Below are 13,661 nucleotides of genomic sequence, written 5' to 3'. Positions count from 1 at the left end.
ATGTTGGTCAGGCTGGTCTCGAACTCCTGACCTCAGGTGATCTGCCCACTTCAGTCTCTCAAAGTGCTGGGATTACAGGCGTGAGCCACTGCATCTGGCCTTTTTTTTCTTTCTTTTTTTTTTTTTTTTTGCTAATTTTTATTTTATTTTTGCTAATTTAAAAGATAGTTAATAGAATATCAGAAATAGTGAACATTATCATTTCCATAAATGCAAGAGCCTGTACATTTTCCACACACTGAGTACTATCTAAATTTTCTATTGATAAACTCTGACCTCTTCTTCAGGCAATTCATGTACTTACTTTAGCGTTATCATTAAGGATGAAGGTTCCAGAACCATCAGGAACAAGGGTCCCATCTTCACACAAATTACTTAACTGCTGGGAGGCTCTATTTCATCTTATGTAAACTACAGATAATACCCACTCACCTCAAGGGTGTACCAAGGGTTTATGTAAGCTAAATTTGTAGAAAGCAGTTAGCACAGTGCCAGGAAGGGTCCAAGAAGAAATGGTAGATACTATGATATATTTGTACATATATATGTATGAATGTTAATGAGCTCTTATTAGCTGTGTTCACTAAAGGTTTTCTCCATCCTGTGATGTGCTTTTAGATTTTGGAATACATTTCATTGTGCATGTTCCATTTGTATTATTAATATAACATTTATTACTATTATTATTGTCATCAATTCAATTACATTTACTGTATCCCTGATGATGACCATGATTCCTTTAATAATCATAAAACTCTCTTCCCTTCATCACAGGGTAAATAACCTATCACAACGCTGTAAGTCTCCATCAGCACCCCAGGCTGCCCCTGCTGACTAACTAGATCTGCTGCTTTAGCCAGATCAATCATCATGTTAATGTCACACCCACATTCAATAATGGTGAGTCTATATTTTTTACCTATAAGTGAAAAGATGAAAATTTTACTTTAAAAAGACTCTGAAAAAACTCTAACCATCAACTCTTAATTTTCATTTTTTAATTGCATCCAGTAACACACCATATACGTTTACAGGAGTGTACCCGAAGTTCATTTTTATAGGCAAAAACTGGTAAAATAAACTCCATCCTGTTTTTCTTCCTGTGTTCTAAATTTAGATAATATCAAAAGTCTACCCAGATGAATAAAAGTGTTCAAACAGGGAAAATTCTGACTGGACAGGCTCCATGATAACCATGATCCTGCTGTTCAGCTGCGGGCCAATGTCTTCACCTCTATCAAAATTTCCTGTATTCCCACTATAGCTACAAACATCCTCAAACACAATGCAACAGAATACTTATATCAATAATTATTTCTAAATTAAGGTAATAAGAAAATGGTCAAGAAAATATGGGCTGGGCACAGTGGCTCAGGCCTGTAGTCCTAGCACCTTGAGACCAGGGCAGGTGGATCCCTTAAGCCCAGTTTTGAGACCAGCCTGGACCACATGTATAAACCCCATCTTTAGAAAAACATAAAAATTTTAAAAAAGGAAAAAAAAGATAAATTAGCCAGGCATGGTGGCATACACTACTCAGGAGGCTAAGGTAGGAGGATTCCTCGAGCCTGGGAGGTTGAGGCTGCAGTGAGCTGTAATCACACCACTGCATTCCAGCCTGTGCCAGAGTAAGACTCTGTCTCAAAAAAAGGAAAAGAAAATATGGATGCTCCAAAGATAAAGAAAAGCCTCAAACCAACTATATTACTGCAATAACAAGAGATTTCAGAGTGTGCATTGCCATTCTACCACTGGAAGTTTGTTTCATCTTCCCTCAAACTTGGAAAGGTCACCATCTTCCAAAGCTGACAAATTCTCATAGGAAAAAGAGAAAACGCACTTCCACCAGCATGTGGCTTCATAAGGGCAAGCATGTGCACCTGGCAAATAGGAGGTACATGCTATCTGCTAAATGATGTTTTCACAGTGACCAGGCCTGCTAGGCCCTTCCAAGGAACATGCATGGCAAAGCCATAGAGCAGTCAGGATAAGATATGTATCACATCCTTATCTCTGGAACTTACCCTTTTCTGAAGTTATAGCTAACTTAGTAAAAGTGTAAGAGAGGTAACATGATATGACAACATTTAACATGTTCCACTCAAGAAAACAACAAACACACGTATGTCCCTTAGATGACAACAACCACACCAACTCTGTGTCTGTGGCGGCATCTTCTACCTGACACAATCGTCACAGGGCCTCTGATCTCAGTGAACTTCTGCGGGTGAAGTTCCCAATGAGGCATTGTATCAAAGTGCTCTTTCCAACTTTGGAGGCCCCGTCACCACTGCCACTATTGGTGGGGGCTCTAGTGGAGTTCAACCAACCACTGGCATATGATGCTTTCTTGTCTTCAAATCCTGAGTCCTATTTATTAAAAAAAAAAAAAAGTAAACTCACTTTCAAAATAGAGTAAAAGGTATCAACCTTGTAAGTAGACTTTTTTTTTTAGTATACTTTCAGATATAGAGTACAACAGACAATACAAAAATATAAGTAACTTGTCAATTATTAGCTTAACTTCTGACCCCTATCCAAATCAATTGCTGTTCAATAAAGATGTAACAAGATGACTTCAATAGTATAGAGTTGAAAATTAAACACTCCCTAAATCTGACTGTTTTACGAGTGATTTTAATAATTTTTTAAAAACCAAAAAGTAAACACCAAGGCAGTGCATCATAACAGATAAGAGCAGAGGGTCTGGAGTTAAATTTGGCTCTCCTACTTACTGGTTATATGATTGGAGGTAATGTGTTTTCTTGACCTCAGTTTTCTTGTCCATAAAATGAGGGCAAGAATGATTCCTACTCTGGTGAGGCTGCTGGAAGCATTTAGTTGAATAACGTTTAAAGTACACTGCTAAGAGTATCACAAGGACTCACTAAATAAAGCTATGTTAGTATTACATATTGTAATTTTTGTATTTTATATTACAACTTTGTAAAACATATCCAGAGGGAAAAAGCACACTTATCACCATAGAAACAGTTTAAAGTTTAGGAAGAAACAAATTCTATAAATTCTTGTATCTTGGGCAAGAAACACCAACCAGTGCTCAGATGCTGGAGGCAAGGCAGCTTCTAGGCAAAGTTTCTCACGTTTTGGTAAAAGCCACACAGCATGCATCTCCATGTCCTTTGGAGCTGAACTAGACTTGTGAATCCAAATGTCACCTGTGAGAGGCTCCTACTATTTAAAAAGAATCAATGGAAGAACCAACAGACTGTAGCTAAACATACCTGTGAAAGGATCGAGCCATCCCCACAGCAGACTGAACTGCAAAAGCTTTGGAATTTCTCTTCCCAGAATCTTCGTCTCCTAGCTGGAGATCCTGCAGATGCCGCTTCTTTTTCTTTGCAGCTTTGGGTCCACTGTTTTTCTTTCTGTGTTTCTTCTGGTCCTCAGTCTCCATAGTGGCTATTTACCAACAACAAGTAACTCTAACCTATAAGGAAGAAGGTTGGGGTAAGGAGGTGGGAGAAGCATTTTACAAGCCAGGCAATACCCAGGGAAAAACATTAAATTTCATTTATTTCTTTATGAAGAGATGATGTATTTGTTCTCTGAACAAGGGTACAAACTGCTTAACCATCCCCAATTTCATTTCTTTGTTACGCTATAAATTAGATGAGTTACCTCTGCTAAGGTTACATTTTATGGTTAAGTTACTTTTTATTCATCTCAAGTGTCACCATCAGCAGTATCTATTTCTGCAAGGATGAAAATATTCTATATCTGTACTTTTCAGCCATTTAGCCATTAGCCACATGTGATTACTTAAAATGTACTTAAAGAAACTGAAAAACTGAATTTTTAATTAATTTCATTCTAACTCTAAAGAGTCACATGTGGCTACCATCTGGACAGCTCAGACCTAGATATCAACTGGACTAATGAAGTGGTTTCCTAACTTAAACTAAAACTTAAATTTTAATAAAAATTTTAAAACGTTTTTATGAACTTCCAATATGATCCCAGTATTACTTTTAGTACCTGTTGACTCTGTAAAACTCCTAAATTACAGCTCATCTACATACAGTTGAAAAATAGCAGTATCTGTATGTTTGAGATATGACTAGTTCTAGATGACACCTGGAGACCCCATGGACTTACAGAGACCCTTCCAGTGATTTCTAAGGTACCTGGGAATCTGTGGCCAATAAATTGGTAATCACTGAATTAGTGAGTTTTTTTAGGATATCGGGCTGCATAAAATCTGACAGCTTGATTGAAAAAAAGCGGGCAGGGTGCCATTTCATTCAATTAAGGTCTTGCATTCATTCCGTTTAATAAATGTTTGTGTCTGTCTATGATGTGCTAGCCACTGTGCCAGTAAATGGATATAGCTATGATCTGACTTGCAGAGGAAATCCAAACTAGTATCTTCCCTGCCATGCAACAAGGGCTACATTGCAAGGCTGCACAGGGTGCTACTGGAGCACAGAGGTGAGTCAGAGGCTTCCCACAGACACACACACGAGCGGAAACAGAAAGTCTTTATATATCACCATAATGTCAAGGAATACTGGCCGGGAGTTAGGAGAGCTGGGCACTAGGAACGCTTTGAAACTGAATAGCTGTGTGATTTCAGAGGTTATGTTGCTTCTCTACTATGTTTTAGTGCCGAACTTACACTGTTTCTCTCCCTTCTCTTCTTGGTGGGAAAAGCACAATTTGGGGTCAACAGATTCGGCTCAGGTCTAAGTCGCCTGCGGAGGCCACGTCGCCAGGAAACGACGTCTCCCCGACACTCTCCCTCCCAGTCCGGGCTCTCTGCAGGGATTCATCCCGTCACTCTCCCAACGACCCCCGGGCACACCTCCGGCAGATGCTAAATATGCTGCTTCTCGGGAGCAAAGATGACCCGGAGGACCGGGGGAGGGCCTTTCCATGTGCACGACTCGCGATCTTCCCAGTGCCCCAGAGCCAAGGACCCCACGGCCGCCTACCCCAGCCCGCGGCACCGAACCTACTCACAACTACAACTCCTTAGGTCCCCCCTTGAACACTGCCGGAAACGGAAGTTCACCCTCGCGCCGACTCGCCGGAGGGAAACAAAAAGGCAGAGAAAAAGAGACCGCCGCCTGGACCACTTTCAGGGGTGAGCAGTATGACTAGTCGACAGCCGAGTGCGGGCGCCGGCGCGGTCTGCGCAGTGCGTCCCACCTGCTCCCTCCCGATTCAGCCCCACCCCGCTCTCGGAATCCGCAGCCTCAACTCCCGCAGTGGGACTCCGGAACCGCGTGCACCGCGCTCTCACGAGTCCTCGCCGAAAGCCAGGGCAGCTGTGCGGCCTGGTGCTGGTTACTTGATGCCGTGCAAAAGCCAGAAGGAGACATATTTGGTTGTGGCCGCCCCGCAGTCACTGTACCCGGGGCGAATGGACTATGGCTGGATTGGGAGTCCACTTCTTCCCCTGTAAAGATGACAGACGAGGGGGATCTCGCGTTCTGGGGGTGCCCTATAGCCCTCTTTTGGCCGGAATTGGTGGCTCACGCCTGTAATCCCAGCCCTTTGGGAGGCCAAGGCGGGAGGATCGCTTCAGCCCTAGGGTTCAAGACCAGCCTGGGCAACATAGGGTGACCCCGTTTCGCGGGGGGAAAAAAAGCCGGGCACGGTGGCTCACGCCTGTAATCTCGAAGGATTGCTTGAGCCCAGGAGTTCAAGACCAACGTGGGCAACATAGGAAGGCTATGTCTCAAAAAAAAAAAAAAAAAAAAAAAAAGTCATCAGCGTCGTGGCGGGCGCCTGTGGTCCCTGTGGTCCCAGCTACTCTGGAGGCTGAGGCGGGAGGATCGCTTGAGCCTGGGAGGCGGAGGTTGCAGTGAGCTGAGATCCAGCCACTGGACTCCAGCCTAGGCGACAGAGCAAGGCACTGTCTCAAAGAAAAATAAATAAAATAAGGCCCTCTTTTTCCAGGACCAACAGATTCTGAGGGCAGGGACAAACGGACCCAGCCTAAACTGCCTCGCTTTCCCTGCTTCCGGGAAAGGGGCTTTCCCTGAGGGAATGTAGCATCTTGCCATTTTCTTCCTGCACGGCTTTGCCTCCCAGGGATCCGCCCATTGCCACCTGAGGAAATGCTTTGGAGCCCATCTAACCCCCAGCCCAGCTACTTGGGACGCCTACAGAGCGTACATTGTCAGAGGATGCATCTTCCTCTAGTCTTGGAGGGTTTCTTTTCAATATGATCCCACCGGTGCACTCAAGGCTCAATTCTACACCAAAAAACTAGGCCCACTCCTGTCACTGACACCCCCAGGCTTCAGGTCCTGTCACAGGGACCTTGATTTCGCCCCCAGCAGCCCCCAGGTATTCACTCTGCATAGACTATATACTGGGTGCTAGACTAGGGAGGCTACCCACGTGGCGCATGCTTCTCTTATCCCTGAAGAGCTTAGGATCTAACTTCTTCACACTAGGCATCTTACTTCTTGGAGATGTCAGTATCCAGGTAGATAATCCTTCTAACATCCTTTTGATCTCATGAAGCCTACTCTTGTCCTCTGCCCTACCTCAGCTTCCCCCTCCCTCCATAATCAGACCTTAGAACTTGTCAGGTCCAAGGACTGCAATCCTCATAGTATCCCACTCTGACCACCACCTCCTGTCTAGAGCAATGAAGAGACTTTGAAGGTGAAAGCTGTCTTTGTTACTCATTCTCCTATGCTCCCTCACCTGGCTCCTGCAGGTGGTTGACTTCTCCAGGGACACAATGACCAGTGCCCAGCAGGTCCCACTCCTCCCACCAGCTCCAGGCAGTTTTGTTATAGAATAACTCTTCTGAGACACCGCTCCTTTCCCCAGCACCTAAGGAAGTATTTCTAGTAAGTTCCAGTAGTATAGCACCGGTGACTCCCCTGACATGCAGAGGGCCGTGGCTGGGTTCCTCTGATGAGGTGCAGGGGCAGGGCACTAAGAGGGGAGGACTCTCCTGAGTTCTCTACCTCAGCCCTAGACTAGTGGCTGCTACTCCTATACTTCCTACTAGTCTGTGCCTGATTACTCTTCTTCCCTGTTGCAACAAACAATTCCCTATGTACACTTGTCCTGTTCAAATGACTGTGTGGCTTCTCTTTCCTAATAGAACTCTGACCAATACACTATCATTTGCCAGCAACTCCCAAAGTTTTATCAGTGACTCAGACCTCTAATCTGAACTCCAGCTGCCTCCATGACATATCTATTTGGATGTTTAATAGACATTTCCAAAGTGATATGCCCAACAGAACTCAGGATCTTCCCTCTCAAACCAGCTGCTCAGAAGTCTTATGATCTCAGTTGATGGCAACTCAGAACTGAATTGCAGGACACCCAGTTTGTATCTGCAGAGAACTGGAGAACTGCTTAGTGTGGAAAACCCACACATTTGGTGTCAGAAGTATGTGAGTAGAAACAGTTTTCCTTTTATGTCTGTTGGATGGATGATGATGAACCTAGCAGGGCACAGAAAGCCAGGCAGCAGTGAAACTGAGAATGAAGTTATAGTTAATAGCAGAGAATGAAAAAGAAAAGACAGATAAAACATTTTGAAGAAAGCACAGTAATGTATTCCCAACAGGATTCACGGGATGAAGGAGAGAAGAGGCAAAGATAACTACAAAATTTCTAGCCTGAGAGACTGGTAGAAAAAAATGGTGGTATCAGGGACAGATGGGGTTATTAAGAAAAAGGATTGGATTTTTAAAATGAAGATCTGGTGTAAAATTATCATCAGTAAAATTGGAAATCCAGGCACGTACTTCTCTCCATCATGCCCTTGCATAGTGCAGTCTCTCTGCCTGTCCATGCCTCGCCTCCCCCTCCCTAGGATTCCTCTCACTCTCTTAAGACTCATCTCAAATATCACCTAGACTTATATGAAACTGGATAGCTGAGGTTTCAAACCTTTATCCCTTTAACCTTTTTTATAACAAGTTACTGTTATCTTTTGCTAAATCTAACTTTATATTCACCATTTTAACTAGCATCATTTCCGTTTCCAAGACCTGTTTTGTGTGAAAGTGCAGCTAAGTTTACAGTCAATCAAGATCAGAATAAAAGAATCTACCAAAAAAATTAACAAGATCCCCTTTTAATGCATAATCTTCCATCCATCAGGCTGTAAATTAAATACCTAACATAAAACAAAGCTGTATGTTTTCTGGATATGTACCTATATAACTGCAGGGAACATGATTTGGGAGGATATACACTTAGAGAAGACTGGGGTCACATGTGGTAGTCAAGGGAGTCTTCAGCTTTCTTTTTGATAGAAATATATATATGTATTATAATTTTAAATTTTTTATGAAAAAAAGTATTTTTCCTTTTTTTTTCTTGATCTGTCAACAGGTTATATTTTTCCAATATCAGCTAAACATTTGCTTCCCAGAAAGCTTAGTTATCTTTTCAGAATTTATTCAGGTTAAAATAAAAGATTTAGACAATGAATTAAAAATCTAAGATGGTATTTGCCTACTTTATACAGAACAGTACATTGATGCTGCTAAAGCAATTCAAGTATAATTTTTCTTTTCTTTTTTTTTTGAGACAGAGTCTCAAAGCTCCAGTGCTGGTGGACCATGCCTGAAATGCGAAGAGCTCCCCAGGGGCAGCCTCCAGGGCCACACACCAGCCTCACACTCCTTCCACACTGCATCTTCCCTCAGGCCCACAGAAACAACTCACATGGCTTTGCCAGCATGTGTGTGCACAGGCAGGTTTTGCTTATCTTGTCCTGCCAGCCCGCATGTATGTGTACACCCTGCCGTGCAACTGCTGCAGCAGGAGTGCAGTCTGCTCCGATCTCCCCTCTGACCACCAAGAGTCAGAGCCTTGGCAGGCACAGAGCCAGCCAGCCCAACTCCATCCCTGCCAGTGCCCACACATTTGCCAGCACTGCCTCAAGTGAAACTAGGCATGGAGAACAGCAGACTCTCCCCAATGCTGAGCGCTCCCCAGCACCCTGCTCCCATGTCACCACCACTACTGGTGCAACCACATGCAGTCACCAGCAGGGGCCCCCACCATGCAAGCTGTGTTCCCTTTGCCACTGTGGTAAATGCTGGCACAGAGGCAGGCACACCAGCATCCACTAGCACCCTACTGCAGCCGTGCTGCTGCTGCCACTGCTGCTGGCACATGCAAATGAAGATGGATTCCACTGTCTCTGTACTACTAAATGCTTTGGCTGACACCACCAATTAGAGTGTAGTGACCAGCCATCTGAGAGCATCTTGGCTTACCCAGTGCAGTGGATTCTTAACCTCGAGGAAACAGAACAAAGTTGGGACTCAACACAAGTCCTCCAGAGTTAGAGCATGCAGTCCAGGAGTCAGGAGCTGAGTCCTAGCCATCTCAAATCTTCCAGAAATGAAGCCAGTTGACTGAATCCACCTTATATAACAGTGAAACCCTCAAGGTCATCAAATAGGATAAAAGGAAAAAAACCTATCCAAAGGTCAGCAACTTCAAAGATTGAAGAAACATAATGCTGCAAAGATAAAAAAGAACCAGTGCAAGAACTCTGATAACTCAAAAAACCAGAGTGCCATCGTTCCTCCAAAGAGCTGCACCACTTCTCCAGCAAGGGGTCTGAACCAGGCTGAGATGGCTGAAATGACAGAAATAGAATTCAGAATATGGATAGGAAGGAAGATCATCAAGATGCAGGAGTATATTGAAAGCCAATCTAAGGAAGCTAAGAATCATGATAACAATGCAGAAACCAACAGACAAAATAGCCAGTACAGAAAAGAATGTAACCAACTTGATAGAGCTAAAAAACACACTACAATAATTTGATTAATAGCAGAATAGACCAAGTGGAAGAAAGTATCTCAGGGTTTGAAGACTGGCTTTCTGAAAGAAGACAGGCAGACATGAATGAAGAAAATAAAATACAAGGGAAGGAATAAAACCTCTGAGAAATATGGGATTATGCAAAGAGACCAGATCTATGACTTACTGGTGTCCCTGAAAGAGATGGAGAGAGTATAAGCAACTTGGGAAATATATTCCAGGATATCATTTATGAGTACTTCCCTGACCTAGCTAGAGAGAATGACATTCAAATTCAGAAAATGCAGAGAATCCTAGTAAGATAGATCACAAGAAGATCATCCCCAAGACACAAACTTATTAGATTCTCCAAGGTCAAAATGAAAAAAAAAAAAATGTTAAAGGCAGCTAGAAAGGTCAGGTCACCTACAAAAGGAACCCCATCAGGCTAACAGTGAACCTTTCAGTGGAACCTCTACAAGCCAGGAGAGATTGGTGGCCTACCTTCAACATTCTTAATAAAAAGAAATTCCAACCAAGAATTTCACATCTGGCCAAATTAAGCTCCATAAGTGAAAGAAGAATAAGATCCTTTTCAGACAAGCAAATGCTGGGAGAATTTGTCATGACAAGACCTACCTTATAAAAGCTCCTGAAGAAAGCACTAAATGTGAAAGGGAAAGACCATAGCAGCCACTACAAAAACATACTGAAGTATGCAGACCAGTGATAGTATAAAGCAACCACACAAAGAAGACCTCATAATAACCAGCTAACATCATGATGACAAGATCAAATCCACACATATCAATACTAACCTTGAATGTAAATTGGCTAAATGCCCCAATTAAAAGGCACACCATGGCAATCCAGATAAAGAATTAAGATTCATTGGTATGCTGTCTTCAAGAGACTCATCTCACATGCAATGACACTCATAGGATCAAAATAAAGGGATGGTGAAAAATCTACCAAGCAAATGGAAAACAAAAAAAAAAAAATCAGGGATTACAATCCTAACTTCAGACAAAACAAACTTTACAAACCAACAAAGATCAAAAAAAAAAAAAAAAAAAAAAAAAACACAAAGAAGGGCATTACATAACAGTGAAGTGTTCAACTGAAAGAGAAAACTTAACTATTCTAAATATTAATATATATGCATCCAAAACAGGAGCACCCAGATTTATAAAGCAAATTCTTAGAGACTTTCAAAGAGACTTAGACTCCCACACAATAGTAGTGGGAGATTTTAACATCTCATTGACAGTATTAGGTAGATCACTGGGGCAGAAAATTAACAACGATGTTCAGGACTTGAATTCAGCACTGGATCAAATGGACTTGACAGACATCTACAGAACTCCCTTCCCTAAAATAACAAAATATACTTTCTCATCACCACATGGCACATACTCCAAAATCGGTTACAGAATCATACACAAAACACTCCTCAGCAAATGTAAAAGAACTGAAATCATAACAACCAACCTCTCAGCCCATAGTGCAATCAAATTAGAAATCAAGACAAAGAAATTCACTCAAAATCATACGATTACATGGAAATTGAATAACCTTCTCCTAAAAGACTTTTGGGTAAATAATGAACTTATGGCTAAAATTAAGAAGTTCTTTGAAACTAATGACAAAAAAGATAGAACATACCAGAATCTCTGGGACACAACCAAGGTGGTATTAAGATGGAAATTTACAGCATGGAATACCCGCATCAAAGAGTTAGAAATATCTCAATTTAACAACCTAACATTACAACTAAAATAACAAAAGAACCAAGAGAAAACCAGTCCCAGAGCCAGCAGAAGACAATAAATAACCAAAATCAGAGCTGAACTGAAGGAGATTGAAACACAAAAGTATTCGAAAGATCAATGAATCCAGGAATTGGTTTTTTGAAAAATATCAATAAAATAGAAAGACTGCTAGCTAGACTAATAAGAGAGAAAATCCATATAAACACAATCAGAAACAATGGAGGAGATATTACCACTGACTCCAAAGAAATACAAATAACCATCAGAGAATGTTTTGAATACCTCTATGCACACACAAGAAAATCTAGAAGAAATGTATAAATTCCTGGACACATACACCCTCCCAAGACCAAACTAGGAAAAAACTGAATCCCTGAACAGATCAATAATGAATGAGCTCTGAAATTGAATCAGTAACAAATAGCCTACCAAAAAAAAAAAAAAAAAGCCCAAGCCCAGACAGATTCACAGCTGAATTCTACCAGAAGTACAAGGAAGAGCTAGTACTATTCCTGCTGAAACTCTTCCAAGAAATTGAGGAGGAGAGACTCCTTCTCCTTCATAACTCACTCTGTGAGGCCAGCATCATTCGATACCAAAACCTGGCAGAGACACAACAAAAAAGAGGAAACTTCAGACAAATATTCTTGGTGAACATCGATGCAAAAATTCTCAACAAAACTCAGTAAACTGAATCCAGCAGCACATCAAAAAGCTTATCCATCACAGTTTATCCCTGGGATGCAAGGTTAGTTCAACATACACAAATCAATAAATGTGATTTGTCACATAAAGAGAACTAAAGACAAAAACCACATGATTATCTCAATAGATCCAGAAAAGGCTTTTGATAAAAATCAACATCCATTCATGTTAAAAATTCTCAGTCAACTAGGTATTGAAGGAACATACCACAAAATAATAAGAGCCATGTATGACAAACCCACAGTCAACATCATACTGAATGGGCAAAAGCTGGAAGCATTCCCGTTGAAAACTGGCACAGTCAAGCATGCCCTCTCTCACCAATTCTATTCAACAAAATATTGGAAGTCTTGGCCAGAGAAATCAAGCAAGAGAAAGAAAGAAAGGGCATAAAAATCAAACAAGAGGAAGTCAAACTATTCCTGTTGGCAGATCATCCTATATCTAGAAAACCCCATAGTCTTGGCCCAAAAGCTCTTTAAGCTGATATGTTCAGCAGGCTCAGGATACAAAATCAATGTACAAAAATCACTAACATTCCTATACACCAACATCAGTGAAGCCAAGAGCCAAATCAGGAATGCAATCCCATTCACAATTGCCACAAAAGAATAAACTACCTAGGAATATAGTTAACCATGGAAGTGAAAGATCTCTACAATGAGAGCTACAAAACACTGCTCTAAAAAATCGAGATGACACAAAAAAATGGAAAAAATTCTATGCTCAAGGATAGGAAGAATCGATGTTGTTAAAATGGTCATACTGCTCAAAGTAATTATACCTTTGATGCTATTCCCATTAAACTACCAATGACATTCTTCACAACACTAGAAAAAATTTATCTTAAAATTCACATGGAACGAAAACAAAGAACTTGAATAGACAAGGCAATCCTAAACAAAAACAACAAAGCTGGAGGTATTATGCTACCCTACTTTGAACTATACTACAGGACTCCAGTACCTAAAACAGTATGGTACTGGTACAAAAACAGACACCAATGGAACAGAATAGAGAGCCCAGAAATAAGGACACATGCCTACAACTATCTGATCTTTGACAAAGCTGACAAAAACAAGCAATGGAGAAAGAACTCCCTATTCAATAAATGGTGCTGGGATAACTGGCTAGCTATATGCAGGAGATTGAAGCTGAACCGTTTATTTACACCATATACAAAAATTAACTCAAGATGTATGAAAGACTTGGCCTGATGCAGTGGCTCATGCCCGTAATCCCCACACTTTGGGAGGCCCAAGCAGGCAGATCACCTGAAGTTCAAGACCAGCCTGGGAAACAGAGAAACCCCAGTCTCTACCAAAAATACAAAAATTAGCTAGGCATGGTGGTGCACACCTGTAGTCCCAGCTACTCAGGAAGCTGAGGCAGGAGAAACAGTTGAACCTAGGAGGC

General features: G+C 41.7%; 1 pseudogene across 1 annotated transcript in view; it reads right to left on the bottom strand.

The window, feature by feature from the left end:
• The window catches only part of LOC111529800, a 712,005-nt pseudogene extending 706,939 nt beyond the window's left edge, over window positions 1-5,066 (bottom strand). The window contains exons 1-4 of the transcript XR_003306640.2: window positions 4,640-5,066; window positions 3,246-3,451; window positions 2,182-2,370; window positions 840-919 (exon numbers count right to left, since the gene is read on the bottom strand). The product of XR_003306640.2 is annotated as a ribosome biogenesis protein BMS1 homolog (transcript). The remainder of the gene's footprint in view (window positions 1-839; window positions 920-2,181; window positions 2,371-3,245; window positions 3,452-4,639) is intronic.
• Window positions 5,067-13,661: the final 8,595 nt, after the last annotated feature.

Source organism: Piliocolobus tephrosceles, chromosome 9, assembly GCF_002776525.5.
Source record: "Piliocolobus tephrosceles isolate RC106 chromosome 9, ASM277652v3, whole genome shotgun sequence".
Taxonomy (NCBI): Eukaryota; Metazoa; Chordata; class Mammalia; order Primates; family Cercopithecidae; genus Piliocolobus; species Piliocolobus tephrosceles.
Note: the sequence above shows the minus strand (reverse complement) of the source record. Positions and strands in the feature narration are given on the sequence as shown.